General features: G+C 36.9%; 2 long non-coding RNA genes across 2 annotated transcripts; both read left to right on the top strand.

The window, feature by feature from the left end:
• Positions 1 to 10,215: 10,215 nt before the first annotated feature.
• LOC144888907 (uncharacterized) lies at positions 10,216 to 13,416 on the top strand. The gene is made up of 3 exons (XR_013621464.1): positions 10,216 to 10,468; positions 10,500 to 10,859; positions 13,350 to 13,416. It is a non-coding gene; the product is annotated as an uncharacterized LOC144888907 (long non-coding RNA).
• Positions 13,417 to 18,317: 4,901 nt separating this feature from the next.
• LOC144888908 (uncharacterized) lies at positions 18,318 to 21,475 on the top strand. The gene is made up of 3 exons (XR_013621465.1): positions 18,318 to 18,527; positions 18,559 to 18,918; positions 21,409 to 21,475. It is a non-coding gene; the product is annotated as an uncharacterized LOC144888908 (long non-coding RNA).
• The last annotated feature ends 419 nt before the right edge of the window (positions 21,476 to 21,894 follow it).

Raw genomic sequence — 21,894 nt, 5'->3', positions numbered from 1 at the left:
AATTTCGTGGTGGTGAGGTGTTTTTATTACGTGGTGGTGAGGTGTTTTTATTACTCGATTTATGGCTGTGATGTGTTTTAAATTACTTGGTGGTGAGGTGTTTTTAATTTCGTGGTGGTGAAGTGTTTTTATTACGTGTTTTATGGCAGTGATGTGTTTTAATTTTGTGGTGGTGAGGTGTTTTTAATTTCGTGGCTGTGATGTGTTTTTAATTTCGTGGCTGTGAGGTATTTATATTTTTGTGGCTGTGAGGTGTTTTTATTACGTGTTTTATCGCTGTGAGGTGTTTTCAATTTTGTGGTGGTGAGGTGTTTTTAATTTCGTGGTGGTGAGGTGTTTTTATTACGTGTTTTATGGCTGTGAGGTGTTTTTAATTTCGTGGCGGTGAGGTCTTTTTAATTTCGTGGCTGTGTTGTGTTTTTAATTTCGTGGATGTGAGGTGTTTTTAATTTCGTGGCTGTGAGGTGTTTTTAATTTCGTGGCTGTGAGGTGTTTTTAATTTCGTGGCTGTGAGGTGTTTTTAATTTCGTGGCTATGAGGTGTTTTTATTACGTGTTTTATGGCTGTGAGGTGTTTTTAATTTTGTGGTGGTGATGTGTTTTTATTACGTGTTTTATGGCTGTGATGTTTTTATTACATGTTTTATGGCTGTGAGGTGTTTTTATTACGTGTTTTATGGCTGTGATGTGTTTTAATTTTGTGGTGGTGAGGTGTTTTTAATTTCGTGGCTATGAGGTGTTTTTATTACGTGTTTTATGGCTGTGAGGTGTTTTTAATTTCGTGGTGGTGATGTGTTTTTATTACGTATTTTATGGCTTTGATGTGTTTTAATTTCGTGGCTATGAGGTGTTTTTATTATGTGTTCTATGGCTGTGAGGTGTTTTTAATATCGTGGTGGTGAGGTGTTTTTATTGCGTGTTTTATGGCTGTGATGTTTTTATTACATGTTTTATGGCTGTGAGGTGTTTTTATTACGTGTTTTATGGCTGTGAGGTGTTTTCAATTTTGTGGTGGTGAGGTGTTTTAAATTACTTGGTGGTGAGGTGTTTTTATTGCGCGTTTTATGGCTGTGAGGTGTTTTCAATTTTGTGGTGGTGAGGTGTTTTAAATTACTTGGTGGTGAGGTGTTTTTATTGCGTGTTTTATGGCTGTGAGGTGTTTTTAATTTCGTAGCTGTGAGGTGTTTTTAATTTCGTGGCTGTGAGGTGTTTTTAATTTCGTGGCGGTGAGGTGTTTTTAATTTCGTGGCTGTGAGGTGTTTTTAATTTCGTGGCTATGAGGTGTTTTTATTTCGTGTTTTATGGCTGTGAGGTGTTTTTAATTTCGTGGTGGTAAGGTGTTTTTATTGCATGTTTTATGGATGTGAGGTGTTTTAAATTACTTGGTGGTGAGGTCTTTTTAATTTCGTGGTGGTGAGATGTTTTTATTACGTGTTTTATGGCTGTGAGGTGTTTTTAATTTCGTGGTGGTGAGGTGTTTTTAATTTCGTGGCTGTGAGGTGTTTTTAATTTCGTGGCTGTGAGGTGTTTTTAATTTCGTGGCTGAGGTGTTTTTAATTTCATGGTGATGAGGTGTTTATAATTTTGTGGTGGTGAGGTGTTTTCAATTTCGTGGTGGTGAGGTGTTTTTAATTTTGTGGTGGTGAGGTGTGTTTATTACGTGTTTTATGGCTGTGAGGTGTTTTTAATTTTGTGGTGGTGAGGTGTTTTTAATTTCGTCGCTGTGAGGTGTTTTTAATTTTGTGGCTGTGAGGTGTTTTTATTACATGTTTTATGGCTGTGTGTGTTTTCAATTTTGTGGTGGTGAGGTATTTTTAATTTCGTGGTCATGAGGTGTTTTTATTGTGTGTTTTATGGCTGTGATGTGTTTTCAATTTTGAGGTGGCGAGGTGTTTTTAATTTCATGGTCGTGAGGTGTTTTTATTGCGTGTTTTATGGCTGTCAGGTGTTTTCAATTTTGTGGTGGTGATGTTTTTAATTTTGTGGTGGTGAAGTGTTTTTATTACGTGTTTTATGGCTGTGAGGTGTTTTAAATTACTTGGTGGTGAGGTGTTTTTAATTTTGTGGTGGTGAAGTATTTATTACGTGTTTTATGGCTGTGAGGTGTTTTTATTACATGTTTTATGGCTGTGAGGTGTTTTTATTACATGTTTTATGGCTGTGAGGTGTTTTTATTACGTGTTTTATGGCTGTGGGGTGTTTTCAATTTTGTGGTGGTGAGGTGTTTTAAATTACTTGGTGGTGAGGTGTTTTTATTGCATGTTTTATGGCTGGGAGGTGTTTTAAATTACTTGGTGGTGAGGTGATTTTATTGCGTGTTTTATAGCTGTGAGGTGTTTTAAATGACTTGGTGGTGAGGTGTTTTTATTACGTGTTTTATAGCTGTGAGGTGCTTTTAATTTTGTGGTGGTGAGGTGTTTTTAATTTTGTGGTGGTGAGGTGTTTTTAATTTCGTTGTGGTGAGGTGTTTTTATTACGTGTTTTATGGCTGAGGTGTTTTAAATTTTGTGGTGGTGAGGTGTTTTTAATTTCGTGGTGGTGAGGTGTTTTTATTATATTTTATGATTGTGAGGTGTTTCAAATTTTGTGGTAGTGAGGTGTTTTTAATTTCGTGGTGGTGAGGTGTTTTTATTACGTGTTTTATGATTGTGAGGTGTTTTAAATTTTGTGGTGGTGATGTGTTTTTTATTTCGTGGCTGTGAGGTGTTTTTCATTTCGTGGCTGTGAGGTGTTTTTAATTTCATGGCTGTGAGGTGTTTTTCATTTCGTGGCTGTGAGGTGTTTTTAATTTCGTGGCTGTGAGGTGTTTTTAATTTCATGGCTGTGAGGTGTTTTTATATTCGTGGCTGTGAGGTGTTTTTAATTTCGTGGTGGTGAGGTGTTTTCAATTTCGTGGTGGTGAGGTCTTTTTAATTTTGTGGTGGTGAGGTGTGTTTATTACGTGTTTTATGGCTGTGAGGTGTTTTTAATTTCGTGGTGGTGAGGTGTTTTTAATTTCGTGGCTGTGAGGTGTTTTTAATTTCGTGGCTGTGAGGTGTTTTTAATTTCGTGGATGTGAGGTGTTTTTAATTTCGTGGCTGTGAGGTGTTTTTATTACATGTTTTATGGTGTGTGTTTTCAATTTTGTGGTGGTGAGGTATTTTTAATTTCGTGCTCATGAGGTGTTTTTATTGTGTGTTTTATGGCTGAGGTGTTTTCAATTTTGAGGTGGCAAGGTGTTTTTAATTTCATGGTCGTGAGGTGTTTTTATTGCATGTTTTATGGCTGTCAGGTGTTTTCAATTTTGTGGTGGTGAGGTGTTTTTAATTTTGTGGTGGTGAAGTGTTTTTATTGCGTGTTTTATGGCTGTGAGGTTTTTAAAATTACTTGGTGGTGAGGTGTTTTTAATTTTGTGGTAGTGGTGTTTTTATTTCGTGTTTTTTGGCTGTGAGGTGTTTTTATTACATGTTTTATGGCTGTGAGGTGTTTTTATTCCTCTTTTTATGGCTGTGGGGTGTTTTCAATTTTGTGGTGGTGAGGTGTTTTAAATTACTTGGTGGTGAGGTGTTTTTATTGCATGTTTTATGGCTGGGAGGTGTTTTAAATTACTTGGTGGTGAGGTGTTTTTAATTTCGTGGCTGTGAGGTGTTTTTAATTTCGTGGCTGTGAGGTGTTTTTAATTTCATGGATGTGAGGTGTTTTTAATTTCGTGGATGTGAGGTGTTTTTAATTTCGTTGCTGTGAGGTGTTTTTAATTTCGTGGCTATGAGGTGTTTTTATTACGTGTTTTATGGCTGTGAGATGTTTTTAATTTCGTGGCTTTAGGTGTTTTTATTTCGTGTTTTATGGCTGTGAGGTGTTTTTAATTTCGTGGTGGTGACGTGTTTGTATTGCGTGTTTTATGGCTATGAGGTGTTTTTAATTTCGTGGTGGTGAGGTCTTTTTAATTTCGTGGTGGTGAGATGTTTTTATTACATGTTTTATGGCTGTGAGGTGTTTTTAATTTCGTGGTGGTGATGTGTTTTTAATTTCGTGGCTGTGAGGTGTTTTTAATTTCATGGCTGTGAGGTGTTTTTAATTTCATGGCTGTGAGGTGTTTTTATATTCGTGGCTGTGAGGTGTTTTTAATTTCGTGGCTGTGAGGTGTTTTAAATTTCGTGGTGGTGAGGTGTTTATAATTTCGTGGTGGTGATGTTTTCAATTTCGTGGTGGTGAGGTCTTTTTCATTTTGTGGTGGTGAGGTGTGTTTATTACGTGTTTTATGGCTGTGAGGTGTTTTTAATTTCGTGGTGGTGAGGTGTTTTAAATTTTGTGGTGGTGAGGTGTTTTTAATTTCGTGGTGGTGAGGTGTTTTTATTACGTGTTTTATGATTGTGAGGTGTTTTAAATTTTGTGGTGGTGATGTGTTTTTTATTTCGTGGCTGTGAGGTGTTTTTCATTTCGTGGCTGTGAGGTGTTTTTAATTTCGTGGCTGTGAGGTGTTTTTTCATTTCGTGGCTGTGAGGTGTTTTTATTTCGTGGCTGTGAGGTGTTTTTCATTTCGTGGCTGTGAGGTGTTTTTAATTTCGTGGCTGTGAGGTGTTTTTATAACATGTTTTACGGCTGTGAGGTGTTTTTAATTTCGTGGTGGTGAGGTGTTTTTATTACGTGGTGGTGAGGTGTTTTTATTACTCGATTTATGGCTGTGATGTGTTTTAAATTACTTGGTGGTGAGGTGTTTTTAATTTCGTGGTGGTGAAGTGTTTTTATTACGTGTTTTATGGCAGTGATGTGTTTTAATTTTGTGGTGGTGAGGTGTTTTTAATTTCGTGGCTGTGATGTGTTTTTAATTTCGTGGCTGTGAGGTATTTATATTTTTGTGGCTGTGAGGTGTTTTTATTACGTGTTTTATCGCTGTGAGGTGTTTTCAATTTTGTGGTGGTGAGGTGTTTTTAATTTCGTGGTGGTGAGGTGTTTTTATTACGTGTTTTATGGCTGTGAGGTGTTTTTAATTTCGTGGCGGTGAGGTCTTTTTAATTTCGTGGCTGTGTTGTGTTTTTAATTTCGTGGATGTGAGGTGTTTTTAATTTCGTGGCTGTGAGGTGTTTTTAATTTCGTGGCTGTGAGGTGTTTTTAATTTCGTGGCTGTGAGGTGTTTTTAATTTCGTGGCTATGAGGTGTTTTTATTACGTGTTTTATGGCTGTGAGGTGTTTTTAATTTTGTGGTGGTGATGTGTTTTTATTACGTGTTTTATGGCTGTGATGTTTTTATTACATGTTTTATGGCTGTGAGGTGTTTTTATTACGTGTTTTATGGCTGTGATGTGTTTTAATTTTGTGGTGGTGAGGTGTTTTTAATTTCGTGGCTATGAGGTGTTTTTATTACGTGTTTTATGGCTGTGAGGTGTTTTTAATTTCGTGGTGGTGATGTGTTTTTATTACGTATTTTATGGCTTTGATGTGTTTTAATTTCGTGGCTATGAGGTGTTTTTATTATGTGTTCTATGGCTGTGAGGTGTTTTTAATATCGTGGTGGTGAGGTGTTTTTATTGCGTGTTTTATGGCTGTGATGTTTTTATTACATGTTTTATGGCTGTGAGGTGTTTTTATTACGTGTTTTATGGCTGTGAGGTGTTTTCAATTTTGTGGTGGTGAGGTGTTTTAAATTAATTGGTGGTGAGGTGTTTTTATTGCGCGTTTTATGGCTGTGAGGTGTTTTCAATTTTGTGGTGGTGAGGTGTTTTAAATTACTTGGTGGTGAGGTGTTTTTATTGCGTGTTTTATGGCTGTGAGGTGTTTTTAATTTCGTAGCTGTGAGGTGTTTTTAATTTCGTGGCTGTGAGGTGTTTTTAATTTCGTGGCGGTGAGGTGTTTTTATTACGTGTTTTATGGCTGTGATGTGTTTTAAATTTTGTGGTGGTGAGGTGTTTTTAATTTCGTGGCTGTGAGGTGTTTTTAATTTCGTGGCTGTGAGGTGTTTTTAATTTCGTGGCTGTGAGGTGTTTTTATTACGTGTTTTATCGCTGTGAGGTGTTTTCAATTTTGTGGTGGTGAGGTGTTTTTAATTTCGTGGTGGTGAGGTGTTTTTATTCCGTGTTTTATGGCTGTGAGGTGTTTTTAATTTCGTGGTGGTGAGGTGTTTTTAATTTCGTGGTGGTGAGGTGTTTTTATTATGTGTTTTATGGCTGTGAGGTGTTTTTAATTGCGTGGTGGTGAGGTGTTTTTAATTTCGTGGTGGTGAGGTGTTTTTATTACGTGTTTTATGGCTGTGAGGTGTTTTTAATTTCGTGGCTGTGAGGTGTTTTTAATTTCGTGGTTGTGAGGTGTTTTTAATTTCGTGGCTGTGAGGTGTTTTTAATTTCGTGGCTGTGAGGTGTTTTTAATTTCGTGGCTATGAGGTGTTTTTATTTCGTGTTTTATGGCTGTGAGGTGTTTTTAATTTCGTGGTGGTGAGGTGTTTTTATTGCGCGATTTATGGCTGTGAGGTGTTTTCAATTTTGTGGTGGTGAGGTGTTTTAAATTACTTGGTGGTGAGGTGTTTTTATTGCGTGTTTTATGGATGTGAGGTGTTTTTAATTTCGTGGCTGTGAGGTGTTTTTAATTTCGTGGCTGTGAGGTGTTTTTAATTTCGTGGCGGTGAGGTGTTTTTATTACGTGTTTTATGGCTGTGATGTGTTTTAAATTTTGTGGTGGTGAGGTGTTTTTAATTTCGTGGCTGTGAGGTGTTTTTAATTTCGTGGCTGTGAGGTGTTTTTAATTTCGTGGCTGTGAGGTGTTTTTATTACGTGTTTTATCGCTGTGAGGTGTTTTCAATTTTGTGGTGGTGAGGTGTTTTTAATTTCGTGGTGGTGAGGTGTTTTTATTACGTGTTTTATGGCTGAGGTGTTTTTAATTTCGTGGTGGTGAGGTGTTTTTAATTTCGTGGTGGTGAGGTGTTTTTATTATGTGTTTTATGGCTGTGAGGTGTTTTTAATTGCGTGGTGGTGAGGTGTTTTTAATTTCGTGGTGGTGAGGTGTTTTTATTACGTGTTTTATGACCGTGAGGTGTTTTTAATTTCGTGGCTGTGAGGTGTTTTTAATTTCGTGGTTGTGAGGTGTTTTTAATTTCGTGGCTGTGAGGTGTTTTTAATTTCGTGGCTGTGAGGTGTTTTTAATTTCGTGGCTATGAGGTGTTTTTATTTTGTGTTTTATGGCTGTGAGGTGTTTTTAATTTCGTGGTGGTAAGGTGTTTTTATTGCATGTTTTATGGATGTGAGGTGTTTTAAATTACTTGGTGGTGAGGTCTTTTTAATTTCGTGGTGGTGAGATGTTTTTATTACGTGTTTTATGGCTGTGAGGTGTTTTTAATTTCGTGGTGGTGAGGTGTTTTTAATTTCGTGGCTGTGAGGTGTTTTTAATTTCGTGGCTGTGAGGTGTTTTTAATTTCGTGGCTGAGGTGTTTTTAATTTCGTGGTGATGAGGTGTTTATAATTTTGTGGTGGTGAGGTGTTTTCAATTTCGTGGTGGTGAGGTGTTTTTAATTTTGTGGTGGTGAGGTGTTTTTATTACATGTTTTATGGCTGTGTGTGTTTTCAATTTTGTGGTGGTTAGGTATTTTTAATTTCGTGGTCATGAGGTGTTTTTATTGTGTGTTTTATGGCTGTGATGTGTTTTCAATTTTGAGGTGGCGAGGTGTTTTTAATTTCATGGTCGTGAGGTGTTTTTATTGCGTGTTTTATGGCTGTCAGGTGTTTTCAATTTTGTGGTGGTGATGTTTTTAATTTTGTGGTGGTGAAGTGTTTTTATTACGTGTTTTATGGCTGTGAGGTGTTTTAAATTACTTGGTGGTGAGGTGTTTTTAATTTTGTGGTGGTGAAGTATTTATTACGTGTTTTATGGCTGTGTGGTGTTTTTATTACATGTTTTATGGCTGTGAGGTGTTTTTATTACATGTTTTATGGCTGTGAGGTGTTTTTATTACGTGTTTTATGGCTGTGGGGTGTTTTCAATTTTGTGGTGGTGAGGTGTTTTAAATTACTTGGTGGTGAGGTGTTTTTATTGCATGTTTTATGGCTGGGAGGTGTTTTAAATTACTTGGTGGTGAGGTGTTTTTATTGCGTGTTTTATAGCTGTGAGGTGTTTTAAATGACTTGGTGGTGAGGTGTTTTTATTACGTGTTTTATAGCTGTGAGGTGCTTTTAATTTTGTGGTGGTGAGGTGTTTTTAATTTTGTGGTGGTGAGGTATTTTAATTTCGTTGTGGTGAGGTGTTTTTATTACGTGTTTTATGGCTGAGGTGTTTTAAATTTTGTGGTGGTGAGTTGTTTTTAATTTTGTGGTGGTGAGGTGTTTTTATTCCTTTTTATGGCTGTGAGGTGTTTTAAATTTTGTGGTGGTGAGGTGTTTTTAATTTCGTGGTGGTGAGGTGTTTTTATTATGTTTTATGATTGTGAGGTGTTTCAAATTTTGTGGTGGTGAGGTGTTTTTAATTTCGTGGTGGTGAGGTGTTTTTATTACGTGTTTTATGATTGTGAGGTGTTTTAAATTTTGTGGTGGTGATGTGTTTTTTATTTCGTGGCTGTGAGGTGTTTTTCATTTCGTGGCTGTGAGGTGTTTTTAATTTCATGGCTGTGAGGTGTTTTTCATTTCGTGGCTGTGAGGTGTTTTTAATTTCGTGGCTGTGAGGTGTTTTTAATTTCGTGGCTGTGAGGTGTTTTTAATTTCGTGTTTTGTCGCTGTGAGGTGTTTTCAATTTTGTGGTGGTGAGGTGTTTTTCATTTCGTGGTGGTGAGGTGTTTTTATTACGTGTTTTATGGCTGTGAGGTGTTTTTAATTTCGTGGTGGTGAGGTGTTTTTAATTTCGTGGTGGTGAGGTGTTTTTATTACGTGTTTTATGGCTGTGAGGTGTTTTTAATTTCGTGGTGGTGAGGTGTTTTTATTACGTGTTTTATGGCTGTGAGGTGTTTTTAATTTCGTGGTGGCGAGGTGTTTTTAATTTCGTGGCTATGAGGTGTTTTTATTACGTGGTTTATGGCTGTGAGGTGTTTTTAATTTCGTGGCTGTGAGGTGTTTTTAATTTCGTGGCTGTGAGGTGTTTTTAATATCGTCGCTGTGAGGTGTTTTTAATTTCGTGGCTATGAGGTGTTTTTATTACGTGGTTTATGGCTGAGGTGTTTTTAATTTCGTGGTGGCGAGGTGTTTTTAATTTCGTGGCTATGAGGTGTTTTTATTACGTGGTTTATGGCTGTGAGGTGTTTTTAATTTCGTGGCTGTGAGGTGTTTTTCATTTCGTGGCTGTGAGGTGTTTTTAATTTCGTGGCTGTGAGGTGTTTTTAATTTCGTGGCTGTGAGGTGTTTTTAATTTCGTGTTTTGTCGCTGTGAGGTGTTTTCAATTTTGTGGTGGTGAGGTGTTTTTAATTTCGTGGTGGTGAGGTGTTTTTACTATGTGTTTTATGGCTGTGAGGTGTTTTTAATTTCGTGGTGGTGAGGTGTTTTTAATTTCGTGGTGGTGAGGTGTTTTTATTACGTGTTTTATGGCTGTGATGTTTTAATTTTGTGGTGGTGAGTTGTTTTTAATTTCGTGGTGGTGAGGTGTTTTTATGACGTGTTTTGTTGCTGTGAGGTGTTTTCAATTTTGTGGTGGTAAGGTGTTTTAAATTTCGTGGTGGTGAGGTGTTTTTATTACGTGTTTTATGGCTGTGATGTGTTTTTAATTTTGTGGTGGTGAGGTGTTTTTAATTTCGTGGCTGTGAGGTGTTTTTAATTTCGTGGCTGTGAGGTATTTTTAATTTTGTGGCTGTGAGGTGTTTTTATTATGTGTTTTATCGCTGTGAGGTGTTTTCAATTTTGTGGTGGTGAGGTGTTTTTAATTTCGTGGTGGTGAGGTGTTTTTATTACGTGTTTTATGGCTGTGATGTGTTTTTAATTTTGTGGTGGTGAGGTGTTTTTAATTTCGTGGCTGTGATGTGTTTTTAATTTCGTGGCTGTGAGGTATTTTTAATTTTGTGGCTGTGAGGTGTTTTTATTACGTGTTTTATCGCTGTGAGGTGTTTTCAATTTTGTGGTGGTGAGGTATTTTTAATTTCGTGGTGGTGAGGTGTTTTTAATACGTGTTTTATGTCTGTGAGGTGTTTTTAATTTCGTGGTGGTGAGCTCTTTTTAATTTCGTGGCTGTGCGGTGTTTTTATTACATGTTTTATGGCTGTGAGGTGTTTTTAATTTCGTGGTGGTGAGGTGTTTTTAATTTCGTGGCTGTGAGGTGTTTTTAATATCGTGGATGTGAGGTGTTTTTAATTTCGTGGCTGTGAGGTGTTTTTAATTTCGTGGCTGTGAGGTGTTTTTAATTTCGTGGCTGTGAGGTGTTTTTAATTTCGTGGCTATGAGGTGTTTTTATTACGTGTTTTATGGCTGTGAGGTGTTTTTAATTTCGTGGTGGTGAGGTGTTTTTATTGCGTGTTTTATGGCTGTGATGTGTTTTTATAACGTGTTTTATGGCTGTGAGGTGTTTTTATTACGTGTTTTATGGCTGTGAGGTGTTTTTATTACGTGTTTTATGGCTGTGAGGTGTTTTAAAAGACTTGGTGGTGAGGTGTTTTTATTACGTGTTTTATAGCTGTGAGGTGTTTTTAATTTTGTGGTGGTGAGGTGTTTTTAATTTCGTTGTGGTGAGGTGTTTTTATTATGTGTTTTATGGCTGAGGTGTTTTAAATTTTGTGGTGGTGAGTTGTTTTTAATTTCGTGGTGGTGAGGTGTTTTTATGGCTGTGAGGTGTTTTAAATTTTGTGGTGGTGAGGTGTTTTTAATTTCGTGGTGGTGAGGTGTTTTTATTATGTGTTTTATGATTGTGAGGTGTTTTAAATTTTGTGGTGGTGATGTGTTTTTTATTTTGTGGCTGTGAGGTGTTTTTCATTTCGTGGCTGTGAGGTGTTTTTTATTTCGTGGCTTTGAGGTGTTTTTCATTTCGTGGCTGTGAGGTGTTTTTATTACATGTTTTATGGCTGTGAGGTGTTTTTAATTTCGTGGTGGTGAGGTGTTTTTATTACTCGATTTATGCCTGTGAGGTGTTTTAAATTACTTGGTGGTGAGGTGTTTTTAATTTCGTGGTGGTGAAGTGTTTTTATTACATGTTTTATGGCTGTGAGGTGTTTTTAATTTCGTGGCTATGAGGTGTTTTTATTACGTGTTTTATGGCTGTGAGGTGTTTTCAATTTTGTGGTGGTGAGGTGTTTTTAATTTAGTGGTGGTGAGGTGTTTTTATTACGTGTTTTATGGCTGTGAGGTGTTTTTAATTTCGTGGTGGTGAGGTGTTTTTAATTTCGTGGTGGTGAAGTGTTTTTATTGCATGTTTTATGGCTGTGAGGTGTTTTTAATTTCGTGGCTGTGAGGTGTTTTTAATTTCGTGGCTGTGGTGTTTTTATGACGTGTTTTGTTGCTGTGAGGTGTTTTCAATTTTGTGGTGGTGAGGTGTTTTTAATTTCGTGGTGGTGAGGTGTTTTTATTACGTGTTTTTGTGATGTGTTTTAATTTTGTGGTGGTGAGGTGTTTTTAATTTCGTGGCTGTGATGTGTTTTTAATTTCGTGGCTGTGAGGTATTTTAATTTTGTGGCTGTGAGGTGTTTTTATTACGTGTTTTATGGCTGTGATGTGTTTTAATTATGTGGTGGTGAGGTGTTTTTAATTTCGTGGCTGTGATGTGTTTTTAATTTCGTGGCTGTGAGGTATTTTAATTTTGTGGCTGTGAGGTGTTTTTATTACGTGTTTTATGGCTGTGATGTGTTTTAATTTTGTGGTGGTGAGGTGTTTTTAATTTCGTGGCTGTGATGTGTTTTTAATTTCGTGGCTGTGAGGTATTTTAATTTTGTGGCTGTGAGGTGTTTTTATTACGTGTTTTATCGCTGTGAGGTGTTTTCAATTTTGTGGTGGTGAGGTGTTTTTATTACGTGTTTTATGGCTGTGAGGTGTTTTTAATTTCGTGGTGGTGAGGTGTTTTTAATTTCGTGGCTGTGAGGTGTTTTTAATTTCATGGATGTGAGGTGTTTTTAATTTCGTGGCTGTGAGGTGTTTTTAATTTCGTGGCTGTGAGGTGTTTTTAATTTCGTGGTGGTGAGGTGTTTATAATTTCGTGGTGGTGAGGTCTTTTTAATTTTGTGGTGGTGAGGTGTGTTTATTACGTGTTTTATGGCTGTGAGGTGTTTTTAATTTCGTGGTGGTGAGGTGTTTTTAATTTCGTGGTGGTGAGGTGTTTTTAATTTCGTGGCTGTGAGGTGTTTTTAATTTCGTGGATGTGAGGTGTTTTTAATTTCGTGGCTGTGAGGTGTTTTTATTACATGTTTTATGGCTGTGTGTTTTCAATTTTGTGGTGGTGAGGTATTTTTAATTTCGTGGTCATGAGGTGTTTTTATTGTGTGTTTTATGGCTGTGAGGTGTTTTCAATTTTGAGGTGGCGAGGTGTTTTTAATTTCATGGTCGTGAGGTGTTTTTATTGCGTGTTTTATGGCTGTCAGGTGTTTTCAATTTTGTGGTGGTGAGGTGTTTTTAATTTTGTGGTGGTGAAGTGTTTTTATTACGTGTTTTATGGCTGTGAGGTTTTTAAAATTACTTGGTGGTGAGGTGTTTTTAATTTTGTGGTGGTGAAGTGTTTTTATTTCGTGTTTTTTGGCTGCGAGGTGTTTTTATTACATGTTTTATGGCTGTGAGGTGTTTTTATTCCTCTTTTTATGGCTGTGGAGTGTTTTCAATTTTGTGGTGGTGAGGTGTTTTAAATTACTTGGTGGTGAGGTGTTTTTTTTGCATATTTTATGGCTGGGAGGTGTTTTAAATTACTTGGTGGTGAGGTGTTTTTATTGCGTGTTTTATAGCTGTGAGGTGTTTTAAATAACTTGGTGGTGAGGTGTTTTTATTACGTGTTTTATAGCTGTGAGGTGTTTTTAATTTTGTGGTGGTGAGGTGTTTTTAATTTCGTTGTGGTGAGGTGTTTTTATTACGTGTTTTAAGGCTGAGGTGTTTTAAATTTTGTGGTGGTGAGTTGTTTTTAATTTCGTGGTGGTGAGGTGTTTTTATTCCTCTTTATGGCTGTGAGGTGTTTTAAATTTTGTGGTGGTGAGGTGTTTTTAATTTCGTGGTGGTGAGGTGTTTTTATTATGTGTTTTATGATTGTGAGGTGTTTTAAATTTTGTGGTGGTGAGGTGTTTTTAATTTCGTGGTGGTGAGGTGTTTTTATTACGTGTTTTATGATTGTGAGGTGTTTTAAATTTTGTGGTGGTGATGTGTTTTTTATTTCGTGGCTGTGAGGTGTTTTTCATTTCGTGGCTGTGAGGTGTTTTTAATTTCGTGGCTGAGGTGTTTTTAATTTAGTGGCTGTGAGGTGTTTTTCATTTCGTGGCTGTGAGGTGTTTTTTATTTCGTGGCTGTGAGGTGTTTTTCATTTCGTGGCTGTGAGGTGTTTTTAATTTCGTGGCTGTGAGGTGTTTTTAATTTCGTGGCTGTGAGGTGTTTTTAATTTCGTGGCTGTGAGGTGTTTTTAGAACATGTTTTATGGCTTTGAGGTGTTTTTAATTTCGTGGTGGTGAGGTGTTTTTATTCCTCGATTTATGGCTGTGAGGTGTTTTAAATTACTTGGTGGTGAGGTGTTTTTAATTTCGTGCTGGTGAAGTGTTTTTATTACATGTTTTATGGCTGTGAGGTGTTTTTAATTTCGTGGCTGTGAGGTGTTTTTAATTTCATGGCTGTGAGGTGTTTTTATTATGTGTTTTGTCACTGTGAGGTGTTTTCAATTTTGTGGTGGTGAGGTGTTTTTAATTTAGTGGTGGTGAGGTGTTTTTATTACGTGTTTTATGGCTGTGAGGTGTTTTTAATTTCGTGGTGGTGAGATGTTTTTAATTTCGTGGTGGTGAAGTGTTTTTATTGCATGTTTTATGGCTGTGAGGTGTTTTTAATTTCGTGGCTGTGAGGTGTTTTTAATTTCGTGGCTGTGAGGTGTTTTTATGACGTGTTTTGTTGCTGTGAGGTGTTTTCAATTTTGTGGTGGTGAGGTGTTTTTAATTTCGTGGTGGTGAGGTGTTTTTATTACGTGTTTTATGGCTGTGATGTGTTTTAATTTTGTGGTGGTGAGGTGTTTTTAATTTCGTGGCTGTGATGTGTTTTTAATTTCGTGGCTGTGAGGTATTTTTAATTTTGTGGCTGTGAGGTGTTTTTATTACGTGTTTTATCGCTGTGAGGTGTTTTCAATTTTGTGGTGGTGAGGTGTTTTTAATTTCGTGGTGGTGAGGTGTTTTTATTACGTGTTTTATGGCTGTGAGGTGTTTTTAATTTCGTGGTGGTGAGGTCTTTTTAATTTCGTGGCTGTGAGGTGTTTTTAATTTCGTGGCTGTGAGGGGTTTTTAATTTCGTGGCTGTGAGGTGTTTTTAATTTCGTGGCTGTGAGGTGTTTTTAATTTCGTGGCTATGAGGTGTTTTTATTACGTGTTTTATGGCTGTGAGGTGTTTTTAATTTCGTGGTGGTGAGGTGTTTTTATTACGTGTTTTATGGCTGTGATGTGTTTTAATTTTGTGGTGGTGAGGTGTTTTTAATTTTGTGGCTATGAGGTGTTTTTATTACGTGTTTTATGCCTGTGAGGTGTTTTTAATTTCGTGGTGGTGAGGTGTTTTTATTGCGTGTTTTATGGCTGTGATGTGTTTTTATTACGTGTTTTATGACTGAGGTGTTTTTATTACGTGTTTTATGGCTGTGAGGTGTTTTCAATTTTGTGGTGGTGAGGTGTTTTAAATTACTTGGTGGTGAGGTGTTTTTATTGCGCGTTTTATGGCTGTGAGGTGTTTTCAATTTTGTTGTGGTGAGGTGTTTTAAATTACTTGGTGGTGAGGTGTTTTTATTGCGTGTTTTATGGCTGTGAGGTGTTTTTAATTTCGTGGCTGTGAGGTGTTTTTAATTTCGTGGCTGTGAGGTGTTTTTAATTTCGTGGCGGTGAGGTGTTTTTAATTTCATGGTGGTGAGGTGTTTTTATTACGTGTTTTATGGCTGTGATGTGTTTTTAATTTTGTGGTGGTGAGGTGTTTTTAATTTCGTGGCTGTGAGGTGTTTTTAATTTCGAGGCTGTGAGGTGTTTTTAATTTCGTGGCTGTGAGGTGTTTTTAATTTCGTGGCTGTGAGGTGTTTTTAAGTTCGTGGCGGTGAGGTGTTTTTAATTTCATGGTGTTGAGGTGTTTTTATTACGTGTTTTATGGCTGTGATGTGTTTTTAATTTTGTGGTGGTGAGGTGTTTTTAATTTCGTGGCTGTGAGGTGTTTTTAATTTCGTGGCTGTGAGGTGTTTTTAATTTCGTGGCTGTGAGGTGTTTTTATTCCGTGTTTTATCGCTGTGAGGTGTTTTCAATTTTGTGGTGGTGAGGTGTTTTTAATTTCGTGGTGGTGAGGTGTTTTTATTACGTGTTTTTTGGCTGTGAGGTGTTTTTCATTTCGTGGTGGTGAGGTGTTTTTAATTTCGTGGTGGTGAGGTGTTTTTATTACGTGTTTTATGGCTGTGAGGTGTTTTTAATTTCGTGGTGGTGAGGTGTTTTTAATTTCGTGGTGGTGAAGTGTTTTTATTGCATGTTTTATGGCTGTGAGGTGTTTTTAATTTCGTGGCTGTGAGGTGTTTTTAATTTCGTGGCTGTGAGGTGTTTTTATGACGTGTTTTGTTGCTGTGAGGTGTTTTCAATTTTGTGGTGGTGAGGTGTTTTTAATTTCGTGGTGGTGAGGTGTTTTTATTACGTGTTTTATGGCTGTGATGTGTTTTAATTTTGTGGTGGTGAGGTGTTTTTAATTTCGTGGCTGTGATGTGTTTTTAATTTCGTGGCTGTGAGGTATTTTTAATTTTGTGGCTGTGAGGTGTTTTTATTACGTGTTTTATCGCTGTGAGGTGTTTTCAATTTTGTGGTGGTGAGGTGTTTTTAATTTCGTGGTGGTGAGGTGTTTTTATTACGTGTTTTATGGCTGTGAGGTGTTTTTAATTTCGTGGCTGTGAGGTGTTTTTAATTTCGTGGATGTGAGGTGTTTTTAATTTCATGGCTGTGAGGTGTTTTTAATTTCGTGGCTGTGAGGTGTTTTTAATTTCGTGGCTATGAGGTGTTTTTATTACGTGTTTTATGGCTGTGAGGTGTTTTTTATTTCGTGGTGGTGAGGTTTTTAATTTCGTGGCTGTGATGTGTTTTTAATTTCGTGGCTGTGAGGTATTTTTAATTTTGTGGCTGTGAGGTGTTTTTATTATGTGTTTTATCGCTGTGAGGTGTTTTCAATTTTGTGGTGGTGAGGTGTTTTTAATTTCGTGGTGGTGAGGTGTTTTTAATACGTGTTTTATGTCTGTGAGGTGTTTTTAATTTCGTGGTGGTGAGCTCTTTTTAATTTCGTGGCTGTGCGGTGTTTTTATTACATGTTTTATGGCTGTGAGGTGTTTTTAATTTCGTGGTGGTGAGGTGTTTTTAATTTCGTGGCTGTGAGGTGTTTTTAATTTCGTGGATGTGAGGTGTTTTTAATTTCGTGGCTGTGAGGTGTTTTTAATTTCGTGGCTGAGGTGTTTTTAATTTCGTGGCTGTGAGGTGTTTTTAATTTCGTGGCTATGAGGTGTTTTTATTACGTGTTTTATGGCTGTGAGGTGTTTTTAATTTCGTGGTGGTGAGGTGTTTTTATTGCGTGTTTTATGGCTGTGATGTGTTTTTATAACGTGTTTTATGGCTGTGAGGTGTTTTTATTACGTGTTTTATGGCTGTGAGGTGTTTTAAAAGACTTGGTGGTGAGGTGTTTTTATTATGTGTTTTATAGCTGTGAGGTGTTTTTAATTTTGTGGTGGTGAGGTGTTTTTAATTTCGTTGTGGTGAGGTGTTTTTATTATGTGTTTTATGGCTGAGGTGTTTTAAATTTTGTGGTGGTGAGTTGTTTTTAATTTCGTGGTGGTGAGGTGTTTTTATGGCTGTGAGGTGTTTTAAATTTTGTGGTGGTGAGGTGTTTTAAATTTTGTGGTGGTGAGGTGTTTTTAATTTCGTGGTGGTGAGGTGTTTTTATTATGTGTTTTATGATTGTGAGGTGTTTTAAATTTTGTGGTGGTGATGTGTTTTTTATTTTGTGGCTGTGAGGTGTTTTTCATTTCGTGGCTGTGAGGTGTTTTTTATTTCGTGGCTGTGAGGTGTTTTTCATTTCGTGGCTGTGAGGTGTTTTTATTACATGTTTTATGGCTGTGAGGTGTTTTTAATTTCGTGGTGGTGAGGTGTTTTTATTTCGTGGTGGTGAGGTGTTTTTATTACTCGATTTATGCCTGTGAGGTGTTTTAAATTACTTGGTGGTGAGGTGTTTTTAATTTCGTGGTGGTGAAGTGTTTTTATTACATGTTTTATGGCTGTGAGGTGTTTTTAATTTTGTGGCTATGAGGTGTTTTTATTACGTGTTTTATGGCTGTGAGGTGTTTTCAATTTTGTGGTGGTGAGGTGTTTTTAATTTAGTGGTGGTGAGGTGTTTTTATTACGTGTTTTATGGCTGTGAGGTGTTTTTAATTTCGTGGTGGTGAGGTGTTTTTAATTTCGTGGTGGTGAAGTGTTTTTATTGCATGTTTTATGGCTGTGAGGTGTTTTTAATTTCGTGGCTGTGAGGTGTTTTTAATTTCGTGGCTGTGAGGTGTTTTTATGACGTGTTTTGTTGCTGTGAGGTGTTTTCAATTTTGTGGTGGTGAGGTGTTTTTAATTTCGTGGTGGTGAGGTGTTTTTATTACGTGTTTTATGGCTGTGATGTGTTTTAATTTTGTGGTGGTGAGGTGTTTTTAATTTCGTGGCTGTGATGTGTTTTTAATTTCGTGGCTGTGAGGTGTTTTCAATTTTGTGGTGGTGAGGTATTTATAATTTCGTGGTGGTGAGGTGTTTTCAATTTCGTGGTGGTGAGGTCTTTTTAATTTTGTGGTGGTGAGGTGTGTTTATTACGTGTTTTATGGCTGTGAGGTGTTTTTAATTTCGTGGTGGTGAGGTGTTTTTAATTTCGTGGTGGTGAGGTGTTTTTATTACGTGTTTTATGGCTGTGAGGTGTTTTTAATTTCGTGGTGGTGAGGTGTTTTTAATTTCGTGGCTGTGATGTGTTTTTAATTTCATGGATGTGAGGTGTTTTTAATTTCGTGGCTGTGAGGTTTTTAATTTCGTGGCTGTGAGGTGTTTTTAATTTCGTGGTGGTGAGGTATTTATAATTTCGTGGTGGTGAGGTGTTTTCAATTTCGTGGTGGTGAGGTCTTTTTAATTTTGTGGTGGTGAGGTGTGTTTATTACGTGTTTTATGGCTGTGAGGTGTTTTTAATTTCGTGGTGGTGAGGTGTTTTTAATTTCGTGGTGGTGAGGTGTTTTTAATTTCGTGGCTGTGAGGTGTTTTTAATTTCGTGGATGTGAGGTGTTTTTAATTTTGTGGCTGTGAGGTGTTTTTAATTTCGTGGCTATGAGGTGTTTTTATTACGTGTTTTATGGCTGTGAGGTGTTTTTAATTTCGTGGTGGTGAGGTGTTTTTATTGCGTGTTTTATGGCTGTGATGTGTTTTTATAACGTGTTTTATGGCTGTGAGGTGTTTTTATTACGTGTTTTATGGCTGTGAGGTGTTTTTATTACGTGTTTTATGGCTGTGAGGTGTTTTAAAAGACTTGGTGGTGAGGTGTTTTTATTACGTGTTTTATAGCTGTGAGGTGTTTTTAATTTTGTGGTGGTGAGGTGTTTTTAATTTCGTTGTGGTGAGGTGTTTTTATTATGTGTTTTATGGCTGAGGTGTTTTAAATTTTGTGGTGGTGAGTTGTTTTTAATTTCGTGGTGGTGAGGTGTTTTTATGGCTGTGAGGTGTTTTAAATTTTGTGGTGGTGAGGTGTTTTTAATTTCGTGGTGGTGAGGTGTTTTTATTATGTGTTTTATGATTGTGAGGTGTTTTAAATTTTGTGGTGGTGATGTGTTTTTTATTTTGTGGCTGTGAGGTGTTTTTCATTTCGTGGCTGTGAGGTGTTTTTTATTTCGTGGCTGTGAGGTGTTTTTCATTTCGTGGCTGTGAGGTGTTTTTATTACATGTTTTATGGCTGTGAGGTGTTTTTAATTTCGTGGTGGTGAGGTGTTTTTATTACTCGATTTATGCCTGTGAGGTGTTTTAAATTACTTGGTGGTGAGGTGTTTTTAATTTCGTGGTGGTGAAGTGTTTTTATTACATGTTTTATGGCTGTGAGGTGTTTTTAATTTCGTGGCTATGAGGTGTTTTTATTACGTGTTTTATGGCTGTGAGGTGTTTTCAATTTTGTGGTGGTGAGGTGTTTTTAATTTAGTGGTGGTGAGGTGTTTTTATTACGTGTTTTATGGCTGTGAGGTGTTTTTAATTTCGTGGTGGTGAGGTGTTTTTAATTTCGTGGTGGTGAAGTGTTTTTATTGCATGTTTTATGGCTGTGAGGTGTTTTTAATTTCGTGGCTGTGAGGTGTTTTTAATTTCGTGGCTGTGGTGTTTTTATGACGTGTTTTGTTGCTGTGAGGTGTTTTCAATTTTGTGGTGGTGAGGTGTTTTTAATTTCGTGGTGGTGAGGTGTTTTTATTACGTGTTTTTGTGATGTGTTTTAATTTTGTGGTGGTGAGGTGTTTTTAATTTCGTGGCTGTGATGTGTTTTTAATTTCGTGGCTGTGAGGTATTTTAATTTTGTGGCTGTGAGGTGTTTTTATTACGTGTTTTATGGCTGTGATGTGTTTTAATTATGTGGTGGTGAGGTGTTTTTAATTTCGTGGCTGTGATGTGTTTTTAATTTCGTGGCTGTGAGGTATTTTAATTTTGTGGCTGTGAGGTGTTTTTATTACGTGTTTTATGGCTGTGATGTGTTTTAATTTTGTGGTGGTGAGGTGTTTTTAATTTCGTGGCTGTGATGTGTTTTTAATTTCGTGGCTGTGAGGTATTTTAATTTTGTGGCTGTGAGGTGTTTTTATTACGTGTTTTATCGCTGTGAGGTGTTTTCAATTTTGTGGTGGTGAGGTGTTTTTATTACGTGTTTTATGGCTGTGAGGTGTTTTTAATTTCGTGGTGGTGAGGTGTTTTTAATTTCGTGGCTGTGAGGTGTTTTTAATTTCATGGATGTGAGGTGTTTTTAATTTCGTGGCTGTGAGGTGTTTTTAATTTCGTGGCTGTGAGGTGTTTTTAATTTCGTGGTGGTGAGGTGTTTATAATTTCGTGGTGGTGAGGTCTTTTTAATTTTGTGGTGGTGAGGTGTGTTTATTACGTGTTTTATGGCTGTGAGGTGTTTTTAATTTCGTGGTGGTGAGGTGTTTTTAATTTCGTGGTGGTGAGGTGTTTTTAATTTCGTGGCTGTGAGGTGTTTTTAATTTCGTGGATGTGAGGTGTTTTTAATTTCGTGGCTGTGAGGTGTTTTTATTACATGTTTTATGGCTGTGTGTTTTCAATTTTGTGGTGGTGAGGTATTTTTAATTTCGTGGTCATGAGGTGTTTTTATTGTGTGTTTTATGGCTGTGAGGTGTTTTCAATTTTGAGGTGGCGAGGTGTTTTTAATTTCATGGTCGTGAGGTGTTTTTATTGCGTGTTTTATGGCTGTCAGGTGTTTTCAATTTTGTGGTGGTGAGGTGTTTTTAATTTTGTGGTGGTGAAGTGTTTTTATTACGTGTTTTATGGCTGTGAGGTTTTTAAAATTACTTGGTGGTGAGGTGTTTTTAATTTTGTGGTGGTGAAGTGTTTTTATTTCGTGTTTTTTGGCTGCGAGGTGTTTTTATTACATGTTTTATGGCTGTGAGGTGTTTTTATTCCTCTTTTTATGGCTGTGGAGTGTTTTCAATTTTGTGGTGGTGAGGTGTTTTAAATTACTTGGTGGTGAGGTGTTTTTTTTGCATATTTTATGGCTGGGAGGTGTTTTAAATTACTTGGTGGTGAGGTGTTTTTATTGCGTGTTTTATAGCTGTGAGGTGTTTTAAATAACTTGGTGGTGAGGTGTTTTTATTACGTGTTTTATAGCTGTGAGGTGTTTTTAATTTTGTGGTGGTGAGGTGTTTTTAATTTCGTTGTGGTGATGTGTTTTTATTACGTGTTTTAAGGCTGAGGTGTTTTAAATTTTGTGGTGGTGAGTTGTTTTTAATTTCGTGGTGGTGAGGTGTTTTTATTCCTCTTTATGGCTGTGAGGTGTTTTAAATTTTGTGGTGGTGAGGTGTTTTTAATTTCGTGGTGGTGAGGTGTTTTTATTATGTGTTTTATGATTGTGAGGTGTTTTAAATTTTGTGGTGGTGAGGTGTTTTTAATTTCGTGGTGGTGAGGTGTTTTTATTATGTGTTTTATGATTGTGAGGTGTTTTAAATTTTGTGGTGGTGATGTGTTTTTTATTTCGTGGCTGTGAGGTGTTTTTCATTTCGTGGCTGTGAGGTGTTTTTAATTTCGTGGCTGAGGTGTTTTTAATTTCGTGGCTGTGAGGTGTTTTTCATTTCGTGGCTGTGAGGTGTTTTTTATTTCGTGGCTGTGAGGTGTTTTTCATTTCGTGGCTGTGAGGTGTTTTTAATTTCGTGGCTGTGAGGTGTTTTTAATTTCGTGGCTGTGAGGTGTTTTTAATTTCGTGGCTGTGAGGTGTTTTTATAACATGTTTTATGGCTTTGAGGTGTTTTTAATTTCGTGGTGGTGAGGTGTTTTTATTCCTCGATTTATGGCTGTGAGGTGTTTTAAATTACTTGGTGGTGAGGTGTTTTTAATTTCGTGCTGGTGAAGTGTTTTTATTACATGTTTTATGGCTGTGAGGTGTTTTTAATTTCGTGGCTGTGAGGTGTTTTTAATTTCATGGCTGTGAGGTGTTTTTATTATGTGTTTTGTCACTGTGAGGTGTTTTCAATTTTGTGGTGGTGAGGTGTTTTTAATTTAGTGGTGGTGAGGTGTTTTTATTACGTGTTTTATGGCTGTGAGGTGTTTTTAATTTCGTGGTGGTGAGATGTTTTTAATTTCGTGGTGGTGAAGTGTTT

The sequence above is a fragment of the Myxine glutinosa genome, assembly GCF_964187855.1.
Source record: "Myxine glutinosa chromosome 6 unlocalized genomic scaffold, kmMyxGlut1.1 SUPER_6_unloc_1, whole genome shotgun sequence".
NCBI classification, from domain to species: Eukaryota; Metazoa; Chordata; class Myxini; order Myxiniformes; family Myxinidae; genus Myxine; species Myxine glutinosa.
The sequence above is the reverse complement of the archived record's forward strand: the minus strand, read 5'-3'. Positions and strand labels throughout refer to the sequence as shown.